The sequence below is a fragment of the Schistocerca piceifrons genome, chromosome X (assembly GCF_021461385.2).
Source record: "Schistocerca piceifrons isolate TAMUIC-IGC-003096 chromosome X, iqSchPice1.1, whole genome shotgun sequence".
In the NCBI taxonomy this organism is placed as follows: domain Eukaryota; kingdom Metazoa; phylum Arthropoda; class Insecta; order Orthoptera; family Acrididae; genus Schistocerca; species Schistocerca piceifrons.
Window position 1 is genome coordinate 737715453 of NC_060149.1, and position 20304 is coordinate 737735756.

At 42.0% G+C, this 20304-nt stretch overlaps 1 pseudogene; it reads right to left on the reverse strand.

Annotated features, from left to right (window-relative positions):
• Positions 1-13372: 13372 nt before the first annotated feature.
• LOC124723417 lies at positions 13373-13491 on the reverse strand (annotated as a pseudogene).
• Positions 13492-20304: the final 6813 nt, after the last annotated feature.

The following is a 20304-nucleotide window of genomic DNA, read 5'->3' on the forward strand; positions in this document are numbered from 1 at the left end:
ACAGTTTGGATGGGACATCATCACCCATTTGTGTCTGGGCTTGTTTTCCAAGTTGAAAGAAGTCTTGCCTGAAAGTTGCTTCAGTGATGATGATGAGGTGAAAGATGAGGTCTGGGGCTTCTTCAATAGCATGGCGGCGGGCTGGTATGACATGGGCATACAAAAACTGCTACGTTTACAAAAATTCATCAATCGAAATTTCAAACTTCATCACTATGTACAATTTATTGTAAATAAACGTTTATTTTCGTTTTAAAAACATTGGAGACCTTACTTTTGGGATTAACCTCGTGTGACTGTACGTATTTGTACGAATTTATTAATATTAGGTATTTTGTGGTTGGTGTCTTGCAAGTGTGCAGTAAAGGTGGATGGGGTATTGTTGCTTATTGTTGTGTGTCCTTTAAATTTGTGCTAACTTTCCATCCACACATATTACATAAATCACAGAAGGTAAAATCACGGATGCTCTGTAAGAAATTGAAATTTACATGCATATAAAAGACCAATAAGACATTGTGCTAAATGGACAAAAATAGCTGTAAAATGGAAAATTCCTGGACAATTTTCTACCAGTTCTACAGTGGAGCATTATAGAACCACAGAAGAAGTAATAATTGGTATACTGATTAATAAATATGACTGTAATGCGAATGATCATGCAACCAGAAAGCAGGCCACAAAACGTATTATTCGATTTTTATTGTTTTCAGTACTGTTTCATTAGAGTTCTGTGACCATGTATATAACAATAGGACAAATATTTGCAAGTTATTTTAAAGATATTACAAGCAGGCATATTTACGCCAGTGATGAACAATAATTAAATTTAATTGTGAACCCAGACTTATACAACTTAATTAGCGAATTACCGTAAAATAATTATAACCTTCTAGTGTAAGTACGTTAAAAACATCGACCTCGTACATAGTGTTTCAGAAGTGGTGGTCAATATTCAGGGATATGACAGGAATGACCATTAGAAACAAATAAGTCATGTAAAGGTGAGTTCTAAATTGCATAACTTAAGAGCTATGATCAATTCTTGATCTTAGATATTGTGAAACAAATCTCTTCTACTGCAAACTCTTTGCTTTCCATATTTTAGGATGTGGTAGTATGAACTAAAAAAAGATAAAAAGTCCAGTAAACATGTACTCTAAAATGCATATCTTAAGAGCTATGATCACTTGTTCATCTTCGCTACTTTCAACCAAAACTCTGCTCATAACATTTAAGGTGTTTATTTTAGAGCACATGTTTACTGATATTTTTTCTTGTTTTGGATCATACTACCACTTCCCAAAATATGGAAAGCAGAAATTGCAGTAGAAGAGATTTGTTTCACAGTCTTTCAGATCAAGAATTTCTCATAGATCTTAAGGTATGCGTTTTAGAGACTATGTTAACTTGAAGTTCTTGTTTCGAATGATCATTGATATCGATCCCTGAATATTGACCGTCGCTTCTGAAACATCCTGTGTACAAGAGCTTTGCAACAACTGCTCAAAAATAATGTGCTTCTAAAATAACGAAAAATTATTTCTATCTTATTTTATGACAGTTATATGAACCACACGAAGAAGACATACATGGCATAATATACCATTAAAGAATCGTTCTTAAAGTAAGCTATAATCCTCCTATTATATCTTGGGGTATGAATTGTTCCTATGTTAAATTCATAAGTGATACTAATACATCCAGTATCTAATGGTTCCGTTTTAGATACTTGAAAATGGCCTAAGACCGAAATTGCACAATCTTACATCAAATGAAGAGAATGTCAGCTGAAGGTACCATGAAATTATTCAAAAATTCATTGCAGCTGCAGACACTATAAAAATGAAGATTACTAACATCTAATGGGAGTCAGAACCGCCTGTTATTCATAGAGACATAATAGGTTTTATAGAAGCTAGCTTCCACCAACCAATCCTGCGAAACATGTTATGATATCACGTTTCATCTTAATCTTGACACATTTTTAGAAAAGCCTTTTGGTGAATTCCATGTATTTCAACTGAGACAGGGGGTAAAAATACTTCACCTCTGACAACTAGTTTTACTTAAATGATGACGTTTCAATAACTAGTAATTAACTGAAACATCGATAAAGGCATATCAATAAATTTCATAATATTCTGCCTAGATGAAACCAGTTACAGTTTTGTAATCGTCTGATTGAACATAACTGTTAAATGTACATATACATAATATTCTGTTTGATTTTTATTTTAGTATTTTTAGCGATGTTTGTTTTTGTATATTCTTAGCTCTGCCCACACATTTCAATCCAGTCCAATCAAAATATTATATACACAATTTGCATGCAAATGGAGCTGGAAATTTACGAGGGACTCCCAATGTCCTTTGGGTGCACTTGCCTATATAAGTAGCCATCAAAGTAACTTGAATTTATACAACACTTAATTTTAATCATTGGAAACGTCGTAACTATGATGTAGGGCTTGGTTGATGCGCTGGTGATAATGTCACTAGCCACTAGAATAAAAGTAGCAGCCCACTGAGGCAACAAGCACTTGTGCTCCTATTTTGCAGTAGCACTTGTGTGGGCAGTTCTTGTGAGAGTCTTGGCAGACACTTTAGCAGACGACAGATGCGCATATGTTTCCAAGACAGTGCTGCATTGTTTTTGTCAAGGATGAAGGTGGATACACCATGGAGGTAAGAATTCTTACCTCCATGGGCAACACAGACTCACTGAGGCAGCAAGATATTTCTGTGCATCGATCATATGTTATTGTTTTGTATGGAAGAATAAAAAATAGGTGATTCAGAGTTTTTGTCTGTCATTTATAAAGTTAAAAGATTAACTCAAACATCTGTATAAATCCATGTACCTACGACCCAGACACCAAATTATTACAAGATAAATATATCCACAGGAATTGCGGGTTTGGGATTCTACATTAGTACTGGCTGCTCGTATTAATGCCATTAAAAATAATAAATAACTAGTTCTTAACTTATGAATGATAATGTCGAAGATGTAAATATGCAGGACAGTTCAGTAGTTCATGTAGAATCGACCATGAATTCTGAAATGTATATAAATAATGAAAATATCCTGTGTTTCAAAACGAATATCTGGGGTTTAAGGCTTTGTAGCATTTATTACATTCAATTTACAATTATAAATATTACAGCAACTTAAAGAGCAAGTGAAACAGTTTTGTTTGTAGACGTGTGCAAATGCACTGCTGTCTGCGTTTTCCATTAGAAAGTGTCAGTAGCAAAGATGATTTTCTGGATCGTGTCGTCTTCAGCGATGAATCGATATTTCAGCTACGTAGAAATAGGAAAAACGTAATGTACACATTTGGGTTCCGCAAAACCCCACGAGATGGCACAGTTGCAATGATACTCCGTTAACTTGAATGTTTTTTGTGGTATATCCCGGTGGAAAGTTAATGGGCATTATTTTTTCGGCAAAGAAACTGTAACTGGGATTTCTTATCTTGAGGCATTAGAACTATGGCTCTTTTCTCAAGAGGAAGAAACTGAACTACGAACTTTTTTGCCTGAAAGAAGGTGTTCCTCCTCACTGGAGGAGGAGATTAGTGTTTTACGTCCCGTCGACAACGAGGTCATTACGAGACGAAGCACAATTTCGGATTAGGGAAGGAAATCAGCCTTGCCCTTTCAAAGGAACCATCCCGGCATTTGCCTGAAACGATTTAGGGAAAACACGGAAAACCTTAATCAGGATGACAGGATGCGGGTTCGAGCAGTCGTTCTCCCGAATGCGAGTCCAGTGTGCTAATCACTGCGCCACACCGCTCGGTCCCGCCTCACTGGCATAACTCATTATGTGACTGGTTAAAGAACGTTGCTCCCGACCGCTTGATTAGCCGCAAGGGGCCGAATAACAGAGCTTGCTTCGCGTGGCCTCCACGTTCCCCTAATCTGATGCCATGTGATTTTTACCTTTGGAGGTTCATACCACGTGTATGTGCCTCTGCTACGAGCTGGACTACCCAACTTAAGAAATAGAAATGAAGCATTGTTGCACCAACTACTCGAGACACGCTGATTACGGTTTGAGAAGAACATGCCTATAGACTTAATGTGTGCCATGTGACGAATGGTGGTCACGTTGAACACTTCTAAGAAAAACTGTTTGAGCTATTCTTTCATTTGATGTACTATTTATAATTGTAAGTTAAATATAATAAATGCTACAAAGACCTAAAACTCCGATGTTCATTTTGAAACACCTAGTATAACGTGTAAGTGTCAAGAGATTGGAGAACAATGAAAACAAGAACAACTATCAGTAATGGAATGTCAGCAGTAGTTAACTGTTTGAGTATATGAACCAAATGATCCATAATGTGACAAACTATTAAATAGAGAACCAATGAATTAAGTAATACCGTGAAACGAAAACTACATAAAAAAAATCAAAACCCCCCAAAGCTCAGAAAATCAATTCAAAGAGAGTGTGTTTGAATGTCAGAAGATGGTCGAGCATACACAGAAAGAACTTACAGAAACATTCACAAAGAAACATACAGATTTAAGTAATGAAATCCTTGCTGAGCAGAAAGAAATTAAATCTAATCTCGAACAAATTACAAATCAGCAAGCGAAACGTCGAAAGAATTTATTTTTCATTCGATCAAGTAGCAGTAAAAAATGAATGAACAAAGCATGGAGAATGCGGACACAAAAGGCAGCTGTTCAAGAAATAAGCAGTGGCTTAAACGAAGTATAGTACCTTAACTTTTTTTTCGAGAGCCACCGCACATGAGCCCTGAGCTGTCAGTTACGGACGGTGGGTTGGCTACCTACTGCCGGACTCTTTTGTCTCAGGCAACACAGCGACCCCCGCGGTTGACAGCTCTGCGCAGCCTTCTGGGAGGCGGCAGTGGTGCCTGGTGGCGAAATTATCGACCACAGGAAGCGAGTTCCCCCTGAAAAGGTATTTGTCTAAACAAATGGTCAAGTGTTCCTACTAAACGGTGTACAGTTTGGACTTTAACTTAGGGGAATAAGTCGAGAGGCGAGCATATCCGGAAGGTGCTTGTTTAAATAAAGATGCGCCCAAACTTAGATTTAGGAGGAGCAGTTACCATACATCTCTGAGTGAATAGGAGTCGGGGAAAACATGTCAAGTAGGTTAGCAGACAGGCCTGGACCTGTGTAAATATCCTTTGTCTCTGATGTCATAGGATCAGTATACCAGAACTGAGATTCTGACCTAGGGCCTCTTCCAGTATACCCTGGTTGCTATGTTCGATTGCTATCTTGTATTCCAGGCTGCTCATCTCGGATTCTGACATCATAGTAGAGCACACCAGTATCTCAAGTCTGGGCCAACATGCCACAATTCCACACTGTAATAAATAGTCTGACAGGTCTGCGTTGGATCGCAACATCACAAAACTGTGCCAATATGACCAGGTCGCCATGCTTGATCGCCATCTTGTGTTCCAGGTCAGCTACCTTGGATACTGAATTCATAGTTCAGCTGGTGCTTGTATTCCAAGTCTTGGATTCTGACGTCATAAAGCTTGTCCCAGTTTCCCAGGTTAGCCAGTATGACAATGCACCATTTTGGAGTTCCCATCAGTCTATACTTAGGACAACAGCCCTACTTCCTTAGGAAACACACTAGCATAGCTGGGCTATTTTTTGAATTTCCTGCCATATTTTGAACTGAACGCCAAAATTTGAATTTACTGCCATTTTATACATAGGGCAATTGACCTTTGTCAGTGGGGTGAGGGGGTGGAGGCAGGGAAACCCCATGACTTATTGATGACGTCATCAGCGACCTACTTTGCCTGTGAACTCTCCTAGAATAACTACACAGGTTTACTCGCCAAGGTTTCAGTCGATCACCACAAGGGAGGATTGCTGTACCATGCACCTTCGCATCTATGTCTGCCATCTGAGAACAAGCACCATAATCGACTCTGCTGTAACATTCTCTGTCATCTGCACCATTGGCTAGACTAAGCCAGACTAAGGAGTTACCGTCTGTAGCAAAGGCTGTAGTTAAAATCACAACACAAATGGCTGAGTTTTAGTGGTGTCATAACCAGGACTGCTGATGAATGGCATCACATTGGGTTCATTGATGAATCACAATTCTGTATGTCCACGATGACCATCCTCAATAAGTATGGTGACAACCTGTGGAGAGGTCCCATTCTTCCAATGTTCTGAAGAGTCAAAGCAGTGGTACTCCTGGCATTATGGTGTGAGTAACCATCAGGTGTGACTTCATGTCATGGCTAGTAAAGATTGAAGGAACTACGATGGTACAATGGTACATCACAGGCACCCTGTATCCTCGTGTGTTAGCTTTCATGTGAGATTATCATGGTGCCATTTTTCAATAGGACAATGCTTGTCCTCACGGTACGTGTCCCTATGAACTGTCTGAGTGATGTTGAGGTAAACCTGTGGTCAGCAAGATCCCCATGTGTGTCTCCAATAGAACATGTGTGGGAACACCTCAAATGTCAACTCCACCTCAGTGCCAGTATCTAGGATATCTACGACCAGTTACAACAGCTGTGAGCCAGCTTGCGTCAGGAGGGGGTCACAATGCACCATTTTGGAGTTCCCATCAGTCTATAGTTAGGACAACAGCCCTACTTCCTTAGGAAAGACACTAGCATAACCTGGCTATTTTTTGAATTTCCTGCCATATTTTGAATTGAACGCCAAAATTTGAATTTACTGCCATTTTATACATAGCGCAATTGACCTTTGTCAGTGGGGTCAGTGCATGCATCTAGGCAAGAGGGGGTGCAGTAATGTTGATAAGTGTGTTCATACTGCCAAGTTATTTGTTAATTTGACTAAATTTTGGAATCACTGCGCTAACATCACACCCCTATCAACACATGAAGTTTCATTTCTTTTCCTCCTCTACATCTATACCTACATGGTTACTCTGCAATTCACACATAAGTGCCTGGCAGACGGTTCATCGAACCATTTTCATACTACTTCTCTACCACTCCACTCTCGAATGGCGCGTGGGAAAAAGGAACACCTAAATCTTTCCGTTCGAGCTGTGATTTCTCTTATTTTATTATGATGATCATGTCTCTCAACGTAGGTGGATGTCAACAAAATATTTATGCATTTGGAAGAGAAAGTTGGTGATTATTTCGTAAACAGATCTCGCCGTAAAGAAAACCGCCTTTGTTTCAGTGACTACCACCCCAACTCGCGTATCATATCAGTGTCACTCTCACCCCTATTGCGCTATCCTACCTGGTAAGGATCCCATACCGCGTAGCAATATTCCAGCAGAGGACAGACAAGTGTAATATAGGATGTCTCTTTAGTGGGTTTGTCGCATCTTCTAAGTGTTCTGACAACAAAGCGCAGTCTTTGCTTCCCCTTCCCCACAATATTATCTATGTGGTCTTTCCAGTTTAAGTTGCTCGTAATCGTAATTCCTAGGTACTTAGTCGAATTGACAGCCCTTACATTTGTGCGATTTATCGTATACCCAAAATTTATCGGATTTCTTTTAGTACCCCTGTGGATGACCTCGAACTTTTCTTTGTTTAGTGCTAATTGCCACTTTTCGCATCACACAGAAATTCTCTCTAGATCATTTTGTAATTGGAATTGATCGTCTGATGATTTTACTACACGGTAAATTACAGCGTCATCTGCAAACAATCTAAGTGGGCTGCCCAGATTATCACCTATATCACTAAAATACATCAGGAACAGCAGAGGGCCTATGACACTATCTTGCGGAACGCCAGATATCACTTCTGTTCTACTCGATGATTTACCTTCTATCGCTACGAACTGTGACCTCTCTGAGAGGAAATAACGAATCCAGTCACACAACTGAGGCGATACTTCATATGCACGCAATTTGATTAATTGTCGCTTGTGAGGGACGGTATCAAAAGCCTTCTGGAAATCTAGGAATATGGAATCAATCTGAGATCCCTTGTCGACAGCACTCATTACTTCATGGGAATAAAGAGCTAGCTGCTTTGCACAAGAACGATATTTTCTGAATCCGTGTTGGTTATATATCAATAAGTCATTTTCTTCAAGGTGATTCATAATGTTCGAGTACAGTATATGCTCCAAACTCCTACTGCAAATTGAGGTCAGTGATATGGGTCTGTAATTTAATGGGTTACTCCTATTGCCCTTCTTGAATATTGGCGTGACCTGTGCTACTTTTCAGGTTTTAGGAACGCTTCACATTTTTGTCAGGCAGTGTATTTCCTTTCTTATGCATTTGTGTGGCGTGTACAGCTTTTCAGTCGGTAGGTATGATTCTGTCATCGTGCGAGCGCTTGTTTATATTCAATAAATATGAAGCTGTTACATTAGCATAGTCAGAAAGGAGCCTAACTGGTACACAATATGGAACAGACGACTTTCCTTTCTAAGTGACTTAAATTTCTTCGCTACACTGAGGGATGTTACGTAAGTAATGTAACACTTTTTTTTCTTTCTTGAAAGCAAGTTGGTTTTATTCAGGATTCTTATAGATCATATTATTCCCCAGACTTTTGGCCGCAAATCCTATTTTTCAACATCATGTCCGTTCAATGATATAGCCTTATGCCACCTTACTGGGAAGACCTGTATGCCCGCACGGTACCACCCTTCTGGTCGACGTCGGAGCCAAAGTTCTGCTGCATTAATAACTTTCCCATCATCCGCATGCATCTTCCTGTGGAGTGCATCCTTCACTGGGCCAAACAGATGGGAGTCGGAAGTTGCGAGACCTGGCCTATAGGGCTTATGAGGAGGAACAGTCCAACGAAGTTTTGTGAGTTCCTCTCAGGTGCGCAAGACTTGCGTGAGGCCTTGCATTGTCATGAAGCAGCAGAAGTTCGTCTGAATTTTGTGGCGACGAAAACCGTGCAGGAGACATGGCTATGTACGGTCGGCTGGCATGCGGGAGGTCGGACAGGTCTGCGCTACCGAGTTTCGATGATGACCGGCGTCTCGCGCAACGACTCGCCGTGCTTTTGTTCTCTGCCAGGTCTCCGTAGACATTCAGCAACCGCCTATGATTATCTGCGCTGTACTATTTTTCCGCCAAAAGAAACTCAATGACAGCACTCTGCTTGGAACGCACGTCCGTTATAGACGTCATATTGGTAGGTGTAGCGTCGCCATGTATCTGAACTTCACGAAACTACAGAGGCTGGAGAGAGAATATTCCAGCGATGTGCAACAGCAAATTCTGCATTTGTTCAAGCAAAACTGGCGGAGACGAAAATTTGTTGCTGTAATTATTGAATGCCTCTCGTACTAAATTACCCATCTTGGCACTCGTTCTTGATTCGAATACTAGAATATTTATTGCGTCTTCTATGCTGAAGGACTTTCGGAAAGCCGTGTTTAGTAACGCCGCTTTGATGACGCTGTCGTTGGTAACATTACCACTGTTATCGCACGGTAAAGGCTTTGATTGTCTTGCTGTTGGTATATTTTTACATACTCTCTGAATCACTCTACATTTTATACCAGATTTCGAGACAATTTCATCGCTGGTCAAAAAATAGTCCTGATGTTTATTAATTTGGAAATTACCTGTATTGTTTTCGTACACTCAAATATGATTGTTGAGTGAAGTTTTGCTTCATGATATTTTGAGTAAACTAGTTATCCAGGCACCTGCCGTAAGTTAATCGTGATAAGTTTCTAAATAATTTGTATTTCAATGCAAATTTTAATCATGTGTTTTAATGTTCCTTGGATTGCGTGTTGCATGAGCAATTGCTGTCACCACGCCGAAATTTTGTGACATCAGCCCTGGTAGCCACCAAGATCACGCACCAATCCTCACCAAAAGCTTCAAAAAATACACTCATCAAAAAAAGTTTTACATAACCCCAGTTCCCAGAACTCCTAAAGATAGACGTTGACTGTGGATATTGTACCACAGACACAGTCCCTTTGACTGATCAGAGATGTCACTAAACCCGTCCAAAGATGTAAATAGCCATGCATGAGCAGCGCCTATTAGACGGAAGGGGACCGACAGCCGATCAGTTCCAGTCATTCCACCAGGAAGGAGGTACACGGCTCGTGTTGTCTGTAGTTCAACCATGCCTAGACGGTCAATACTGCGGTTCGATCGCGTCCGCATTGTTACTTTGTGCCAGGAAGGGCTCTCAACAAGGGAAGTGTGCAGGCGTCTCGGAGTGAACCAAAGCGTTTTCGTTCGGACATGGAGGGGATACAGAGCAACAGGAACTGTCGATTACATGCTTCGCTCAGGCCGCCCAGGGACTGCTAGTGCAGTGGATGACCGCTACCTACGGATTATGGCTCGGCGGAACCCTGACAGCAACGCCACCATGTTGAATAATGTTTTTCGTGCAGGCACAGGACGTCGTGTTACGACTCAAACTTTACGCAATAGGCTGCATGATGCGCAACTTCACTCCAACGTCCATGACGAGGGCCATCTTTGCCACGAGACCATGGAGCACGTTACAGATGGGCCCAACAACATGCCGAATGGACCGCTCATGTTTGGCATCACGTTCTCTACACTGGTGAGTGTCGCATATGCCTTCAACCAGACGATAGTTGGAGACATGTTTGTAGACAACCCAGTCAGGCTGAACGCCTTAGACACACTGTCCAGCGAGTGCAGCAAGGTGGAGGTTGCCTGTTGTTTTGGGGTGGCATTATGTCGGGCCAACGTACGCCGCTGGTGGTCATGGAAGGCGCTGTAACAGCTGTGCGATACGTGAATGCCATCCTCCGACCAATAGTGCAACCATATCCGCAGCATATTGGCGAGGCATTCGTCTTCATGGACGACAATTCGCGCACCCATCGTGAACATCTTGTGAATGACTTCCTTCAGGATAACGACATCACTCGACTAGAGTGGGCAGCATTTTCTCCACACACGAACCCTATAGAACATGCCTGGGATAGATTGAAAAGGCTATTTATGGACGATGTGACCCACCAACCACTCTGAGGGATCTACGCCGAATCGCCGTTGAGGAGTGGGAGAATCTGGACCAACAATACCTTGATGAACTTGTGGATAGTATGCCACGACGAATACAGGAATACATCAATGAAAGAGGACGTTCTACTGGGTATTAGAGGTACTGGTGTGTACAGCAATCTGGACCACCACCTTTGAAGGTCTCGCTGTATGGTGTTACAACATGCAATGTGTGGTTTTCATGAGCAATAAAAAGGGCGGAAATGATGTTTATGTTGACCTCTATTCCAGTTTTCTGTACAGGTTCCGGAACTCTCGGAACCGAGATGATGCAAACCATTTTGTGACGTGTGTAGTTTGGTTTCGATAAAATGTAGCTGAATGCGTATTATATCACTTTTGGGCTGCTTAAGGTCTCTATGGCTCAATCCATTTAAGTGATAGACTGTCTGCATTTCTCTCGAAAGTAACATGGTATTCACTAGTGTTACCGATGACAATTCTCGTACAAACTACACAACGATAAACATCTCTAGGCTTGTCACCGCTAGAACAAGAAGTGGTGCTGTAGGTTATAGGCGCTCGCTGCGATGCGTAGGGACTGTCTGGACGATGGTCGTCTGCTGACTGCCAACACAAACTGTTCTGAGACGGGTTGCCAGCAAAGTGCACAGATACGAAAATATTTCTGGAGTGTCTGAAAGTGATTAAGTGTGAGCGTGCTCCCACTGAGCACATAAATTTGGTCTACAGAAGAAATACGATACAAAAGAATTATCCAGTAAGTGTTCTCGAATGCTGCACGTCGTATTTATACTGAAAGCAATTTATTAGTAGACTACGATCACATACAGCACGGGAGGGATAGAGCCCTTTCTCTCCTATCTCCATCAGCCAAAAAAATTGTAACTTTGTGCACATTGTTGCGCTAACAATTAAAGAGCCATCAGATTTCATGTCGCATTACGTAGCTAGGTCACCTTTACTTGCTGTGACGTTCCAATGAGGCCAGGTATTATGATAAAGATTGTATGGAATCTATGGTGTAAAGTTCATTTCAGCCTTATATTTTTTTCCAAAGTGGTTAATTTTTCAGAAACATAACAGTCCAGTGGGAATCATGATAGGTAGTAAACTTTTCAGTACCCACCTCAAATTAAAAACAACATTGGGGACTACAGATCAGATCAGCTAAGTTGGTTACTTGCTCCAAGACTCTAGGAGGGTGTTCATGCAATAAATATTTTGATTTTAACCAACTTTGACTCCATAAGGAACCGTTGTGCAAAGCGACTGTAGATTAATTAAGGAAGAACAGGAATACAACAATCAGTCGCCACCCCGCTGGTTTTTTATTATTCTTGCATATTCAAATGTCAGCTATAAATAGCCATCTCCAGCGCTAAAATAGAAGGAAATTACAGAATCAGAACTGATTTGAATAAAACAGTAATTAAAACACTACATTATCCGATAACAATTGGTTGGTTTGTTGATTTGCAGAGGGGACCAAACAGCGAGGTCATCGGTCCCATCGGATTAGGAAAGGATGCGGAAGGAAGTCGGCCGCGCCGTTTCAAAGGAACCATCCAAACATTTGCCTGAAGCGATATATGGAGGAAAACCTAAATCAGGATGGGCGGGGGCGGGTTTGAACCGTCGTCCACCCGTATACGAGTCCAGTATGTGAACCATTGCGCCACCTCGCTCGGTTACATTTCAGTCAACAAACCATGTGAGTGAGTTACCATCCAACAAACTCGTACACGTACATCTCACCATGGTGTATAGGCAGAAGGAAACTGATGTTTTTGTTTACGACAAGTACAGCAGCCTCAGTTTGCGTCAAGTAGTAGAAATTATCTCCTCTATATTACAAAAATAACTACCCCAGTTTGTTTCCAATATATTTGTTTAAAACCCTTTTTAACAAATAAAATTAGCAGGTATATTCGCGTATCCCTTTAAAATAATCAAGAAATGCCGATTTGCAATATAAAAAAATATCTTCCAGACAGGCTTGAGGACCTAACGGCACCGACCGACCGTCGTGTCATCCTCAACCCACAGGCATCAAATGTTCAGATGTGTGTGAATTCCTAAGGGACCAAACTGCTGAGGTAATCGGTCCCTAGACTTACATACTACTTAAACTAACTTATGCTAAGAACAACACACACACACCCATGCCCGAGGGAGGACTCGGACCTCCGGCGGGAGGGGTCGCAGAATCAGTGATATGAAGCCTCTAAACCGCGCGGCCACTCTGCGCGGCCCTTAGGCATCACCGGATGCGGATACGAAGGAGCATGTGATCAACACACTGCTCTCCCGGTCGTTGTCAGTTTTCGTGAACGATATCGCTACTTCTCAATCACGTACTTTCTCAATTGGCCTCACAAGGGCTGAGTGCACCCCACTAGCCAACAGTACTCGGAAGATCCGGACAGTGACCCATCCAAGTGCTAGCCAAGCCCGACAGCGCTTAACTTCGGTGAACTAACGGGAACTGGTGTTACCACTGCGGCAACGCCGTTGGCTGATTTACAATATGTTTGTTTATATATTAGTGGTGAAGCGATTCACCAAATCTTACGTAAGAGATCATTAATAGGTTCATACAACCGTGCTGTGCATAAATGTTGTATCATATTAGAAATTTAAAAAAAAAGATTTTTTAAAGATCGTATTGATAAACTATATTTCCATATCAATTTGAAATTCGTCAAAAGCTAAAATCTAGCATAGTCGCTCATATTACAGTGGTTCAGTGATCTGCTAAATGACTAATATAAGAGCCGGACGGAGTGGCCGAGCGGTTCTAGGCGCTGCAGTCTGGAACCGCGCGACCGCTACGTCGCAGGTTCGAATCCTGCCTCGGGCATGGATGTGTGTGATGTCCTTAGGTTAGTTAGGTTTAAGTATTTCTAAGTTCTAGGGGACTGATGACCTCCGATGTTAAGTTTCATAGTGCTCAGAACCATTTGAACCACTTTTGACTAATACAAGATAAACATAAACAGGTTAATAGAAATCGTTTTTATGAAGATCTGTTAACCTCATAGATAAATACCTTAGATCACTATGACAAGGCTAATTTAACCAGGTACATTTAATAAAAAGTCCTCTACTGGCGTAAATTTCTTACGTAACGTCTGGTGTAGCTCCAGTTGCTGTACACTGCTTGCAAAGAACGATATACATTTGTATAACGTTATTCTGTAGCTTCCTTGTGTTTTAAGAAGGAAGATGGCTATTTATAGCTGAAATCTGAATATGCAAGGAAGACAAAAAAAAAAAAAAAAAAAAAAAAAAAAAAAAAAAAAAAAAAAAAAAAGAAACCGGTGGGATTGTTGTGATCCTAATCTTTCCTTAAATATTCTGATCTACTACGAACGGCTTTATTGTTATTTCAGCATGATGAATAGTTACTCTGCAAGTAGGTCAGTTATGTTGCCGAATGCAAGAGGAATCTTATGGGTTATCGTCACTCCAGTCATACGGAGACTGAGACAGATTCAGTGACGGATGGATTGACAGTTTGTATTTTGTCACTGAAGTCTTTATACGCCAATCGTCAAACGCGACATTTCCTTACAATCTCGACTTGGCCATGTGTGAAATCTATAATAATTTTCCGTCAGATTCCGATGAATGTAAGTTCTGATCACACGTAAAGTCAACAAATGCTTGCAAAACATCCATTCAGTTTCTTGTGGCTCCCTCTGATGTTGAAAATAAAGACACAGACATTATTTAGCATTTGAAACTGTATTCACGTACTAGTGAGTCCGCACCTCGTTGGCTAGCGTTGCTATCTCTGGATCACGGGGTCCGGGTTGGGGATTTTCTCTTCCCGGGGACTGGGTGTTTGTGTTGTCCTCATAATTTAACCATCATCCTCATCATTCGTAACAGTGGATAGATTGGACTGTGCAAAAATTGGGACTTTGTATGGGCGCTGATGGACACGCAGTTGAGCGCCCCCACATACCAATCATCATCATCATCATCATCATCATCATCATCATCATCATTATCATCACGTACTAGGGGAAAAAGGCATCAGGCCGTGACGGAATTCCAGTTAGACGTTACATCGAATATACCGCAGAACTATGTTCTTTCCTAGTTCATATTTATAGAGAATCTCTTGTACAGCGAATAGCTTTGTGCAACTGGAAAAGAGCGCTCATCATTCCCGTTTACAGGAAGTTGTAAACGACTGACTGCACAGAATTACAGGCCAATACACTGATCAGCCAAAACATTATGACCACTGCACACCGCGATGTTGGGTGCTCAGTTGCGGTGTTGCGGGCACGTGATGCCGTGACAAAAGTATGTAAGCAGAGCAGACAGGGTTGGAGATCACACTAGCGAAGATATGGGCTGCAAAGAGGGAAATCCATTGAGATAAGTGACTTTGACAAAGAGCAGATTATTATTACCCAGAGCCTGTGAACGAGTATCTCGAAAACTGCGAAGCTTGTCGAATGTTCACGTGCTACTGTCATGAGCATCTATGGAAAGAGGTAGAAAGACAGTAAAACTACCACTAGGCGCTAAATGACTGGACGTCCACAACTCTTCACAGAAGGATTCGGATGCTTGTCTGCTGTGTAAGGTAGGATAGATGGTGATCTGTGGCATCTCTGCCGAAAGAGCACAATGCTGGTGCACGCATAAGTATTCTGTAGCACACTATTCATTATACACTGTCGAACATGGAGCTCCGCAGCAGACCACCACTACGTGTTCAGATGTTGACACAACTTTATCGTCAATTACGATTGCAGTGGGCACTGGACCATCGGGATTCGACGATGGAAACGTGTCAGCTCTTGGGGTGATTCAAATTTTTGCTACTCTACGTCGCTGATCGTCTCCGCAAACGCTGTCATCGAGGTGAATGGCGGCTCGAAACGTGCTGCACGCAACGGACGCAGACTGGTGGGAGCAGTATTACGTTATGAGGGACATTCTTTTTCGCTTGCATGGGACCTGTGATGGTAATTGAAGACACTCTGACAGTTGCGAACCACCTGCATCCCTTCGTGCTTGACGTCATCACCCATGGCGATGTGTCATCTTTCAGCAGAACAACTGTTCTTTTCTCGGAGCTAGAACCGCACAGTCATTTGAGGAGCATTATGAGTGAACTCACGTTGATTTCTCGGGGACCCAATTCGCCTGATGTAAATCCTATGGAACCTATCTAGGTCGCCGTCGGGCGCCATCATGCAAATCAGTGACCCGTTATTTACGCGAATTTTGTGACCTGTGCGTAGACATCAGGTGGCACATACCTCCACAAACCTACTAACAAGCTGTCGGATCACTGATAACCAGAATCAGTGATGTTTTTCCGTTCCAAAAACGCACAAACAAGTTATTAAGCAGGTGGTCAAAATGTTTTGGCTTATTAGTGTATCACTGAGGTCTTTCTGTGGCAGGATTCTGGAGCATATTCTGAAGCTCAAACATTATTCACGACGTTCCTGGGGGAAAACAAGTCTCTCTCAAAGAAGCAATGTGGATTCAGAAAAAAACCACTAGTGTCACTCACATCTTTCTTTATTCATATAGTACATCTTGCAAACAATAGGTAGGTTCCGACTTCCTAGATTTGTGAAAGGCTTTCGATACTACCACATTGCCGACTACTGACCAACACACGATCGCAAACATATGAGAGGTTCGACAAATATTTCATTAATAGAAACCAGTACGTTAACTTGAACGATGAATGTTCCACAGAAACGAGAGTAACATTGGGTGTTCTCCAAGGTAGCATAATATGACCTCTAATGTTTTCAATATGCATAAACAATATATCAGAGAGGACCAACAGGGCTATAATATTGTTCGCTGCTGATGATTTTGTGTATCAGTAAATATCGACGTTGGACTACTGTAAGAAATTCCAGGAAGACTTGGACAACATTTCTAGTCGGTGTAATGAATGGTAGCTCCTTTTTTTTTTCTTTATCGTAATTTCATTCCCCTGCCCCATATGGGCAGGAGAGGGATGGCAGCGGCACAGTCCACTGCTCTTCAGCCAATTGGCTTTACAAATATACAGAAGGGTGATTACATAAAAAGGGGGACATAAAAAACACGGTAAATAGAGATGATGGGAGTTTATATACACTAAGATAGGAACATGCACTGGGGGAATGGTAGCTCTCTTTAAATGTGAGTTGATATAAGATATGCCCACAACAAAGAGGAAGAACCCGATTGTACCTGCATACAAGAACAGTGGTGAACATACTGAGCATGTTACATCGTAGAGGAACAGGGTGTCCTGTTTAAAAAAATAAATAAATAAACCTACAGTAGATATGATGATGAAATTGTACCATATGCTACAATATCTGAAAGAACTAATATCCATGAGTCAGGTGTGCCAACTATTGTCACCAGAGTGCAGCATGATTGTATGAATTGAAAATGGGGACTCCACAGCAATGCACACAAGGATTAGTGTGGTTCGCAAAAACAAAATAATCGGATATTGTGCAAAGACATTATCGTGGGTTGCATGGAGGTGAGTCAGCTGATGGGAAAACTATTAAGGAATGGTATCATAAGTTTCTGGCAACTAGAAGTGTTCTGAAACATTACGGCAGTGCACACCATAGTGTTTCATAAGGGACAGTGGAGGGCATGTGACGAGCGTTTCTCAGAGACCCACCTAAGTCAGTTTGGCAGGCATCTGGGCAACACAATTATCTTGAGCAACACTGAATGTATAGTACACCAGCGTCTCATCTGTATGCTTACAAAGTAAAAATTCTGCAAAATCTGATGCTGAACGGCCAACCATGCCGATAGCAATTTGCTACGCATATGCTGTAGCATTTTCACATGAATGTCTGCTTCCTGAAAGGATGTATATTCTCACATAAGGCAGCCTCCCTTGCATCAGGAACAGTTAACCAGTATAATGGTCGAATTTGGGACCCACAATATCTGCAAGCTAGCATTGAACATGTTCGTGATTAGCCCTAAACTAAATGTGTGCTGTAGGCTAGTGCGTGACAGGATTATTGGAGTGTTCTTCTTAGCAGAAAACACAGTGAACGTGTCAGTGTATCTGGATATATTGGAGCTGTTTGTATATCCTAAGATACAATACTTGCAGCTCAACATCATCTTTCAAAGTGGAGTTCTGCCACATTGGTGAACAGCTATTTGCAATTTCCTGGATAAGAAATTTTGTAGTCGCCGGATCAGATGTGGAGGACCGATTTCCTGGCCACTACGTTCCCCTATTACGCTGTTGGATTACTTCTCGTGGGCATTCGTGAGGGACCTTATGTATGCGACCAAAGTATGGTATTCCTGTGTAAGACATTGTATCACTGATGTGACTGCAACATGAGGGCAGAGGACATGTTATGAAAAACATGGCAAGAAATTTAATACAGATGCAATGTTCTTCATGCTACAGATGGTTGACATGTAGAGATGTCCTGTCAAAATGAAATGTGCAGCGCTGCTTCTCAAAAGGACTCTAGAAATAAAGGACAAGAATCAAGACAGCACCAGTGCAGCATTGTTGGGAATAACGCAACAAACATCGCAAGAACCGCCAATAGATCCTAGCCACATACCATATAAGCTTCGGCACATAAAACATCATTTCATAGATAAGAGCTATGCGGCCACAACTGTGACCAATTCCAGACACAGTACAGCAAAGAAAATATACAGGGTGCTGAGAAGAAGGCCTGCCAGTAACAAAATAGAAAATAAGTCCCCACATTTCAGCTATCCACAAATATGGTCGAACATTTTGGCTACCAAAGCATGTGAAAGGGAGCTGTACCGAATAGTCAACAGGGTGGAACCAGCAAACCAAAAACTAGCTCAGATAAAGCCTAAGGAAACAGACAAATGTGACGCCTGCAACTGTTGCGTGGACCCTCGGGATGACAGGTCACGCAATCATAATGAAGCAACAGACAGACCACGTCAACTTCCTGCTGTACCTCTGGGAGGAGCATAAGGGTGCTCAGCAGCACCCACGAGAACTTCCAGACCTTCCTCTGGGTACTCTGCAGGCAACCATCGATGACACCCTCCCCAGCGCCACGTGACCACCAACAGCCCTCCCACGATCATCTGCACAGACTTACAGCAACCTCCAAAGTGAGGTGTAGTAATTAAAGTATAAATCTAAAAAGTAATAGTGAAAGTAAAAAGTACTCCCAAACCGATCAAGCAATATATCAAAGTAAAAAGAAGTAAAACATGCTTTCTCTGTATATATTCCCGTGTCTTAGACTTCACTGGTACAATTTCCCACACTCCACAAACTAATAGGTTTAGTTTAAAAGTGTTTAAAATTGCTCCTCCAGTGCCATTACTTCTATCCTAATGATATGTCTGTATACAAACCACCAAATAGTTTGATGACTTCAAAACAAATTCCTAATTTGTGTTAGAGTATAAAGTGCATGTAGAAGATTCTCACTTATGCACGCAGCAAGTAAGTAACGAATACACCTAGTTGCATCACAAAATGCTTATAAAATCTTTCACTCATTTCTACTTTACTCCTTCCTCACTTTGACTGTCATATCTAGACTGCCAAACCAAGAAAATATATGAAAATTGTTTCTCATGTAACTAATATGTTAACTATGTTAAAAGGTTACCCTGAATGTTAGATACATTTAGCAAGCTGTGTACGGAAGCCACTACCACAACACATGGCTTCAAATCTCCTTATAAAAGGAACAAGAAAAACAAGTCAAAGTGCCCTGCAACACTAGTACAGCCATTCAGATTTCCCCATGATGCTCTCCCTTGTATTGTTCTAATACACTCCTGGAAATGGAAAAAAGAACACATTGACACCGGTGTGTCAGACCCACCATACTTGCTCCGGACACTGCGAGAGGGCTGTACAAGCAATGATCACACGCACGGCACAGCGGACACACCAGGAACCGCGGTGTTGGCCGTCGAATGGCGCTAGCTGCGCAGCATTTGTGCACCGCCGCCGTCAGTGTCAGCCAGTTTGCCGTGGCATACGGAGCTCCATCGCAGTCTTTAACACTGGTAGCATGCCGCGACAGCGTGGACGTGAACCGTATGTGCAGTTGACGGACTTTGAGCGAGGGCGTATAGTGGGCATGCGGGAGGCCGGGTGGACGTACCGCCGAATTGCTCAACACGTGGGGCGTGAGGTCTCCACAGTACATCGATGTTGTCGCCAGTGGTCGGCGGAAGGTGCACGTGCCCGTCAACCTGGGACCGGACCGCAGCGACGCACGGATGCACGCCAAGACCGTACGATCCTACGCAGTGCCGTAGGGGACCGCACCGCCACTTCCCAG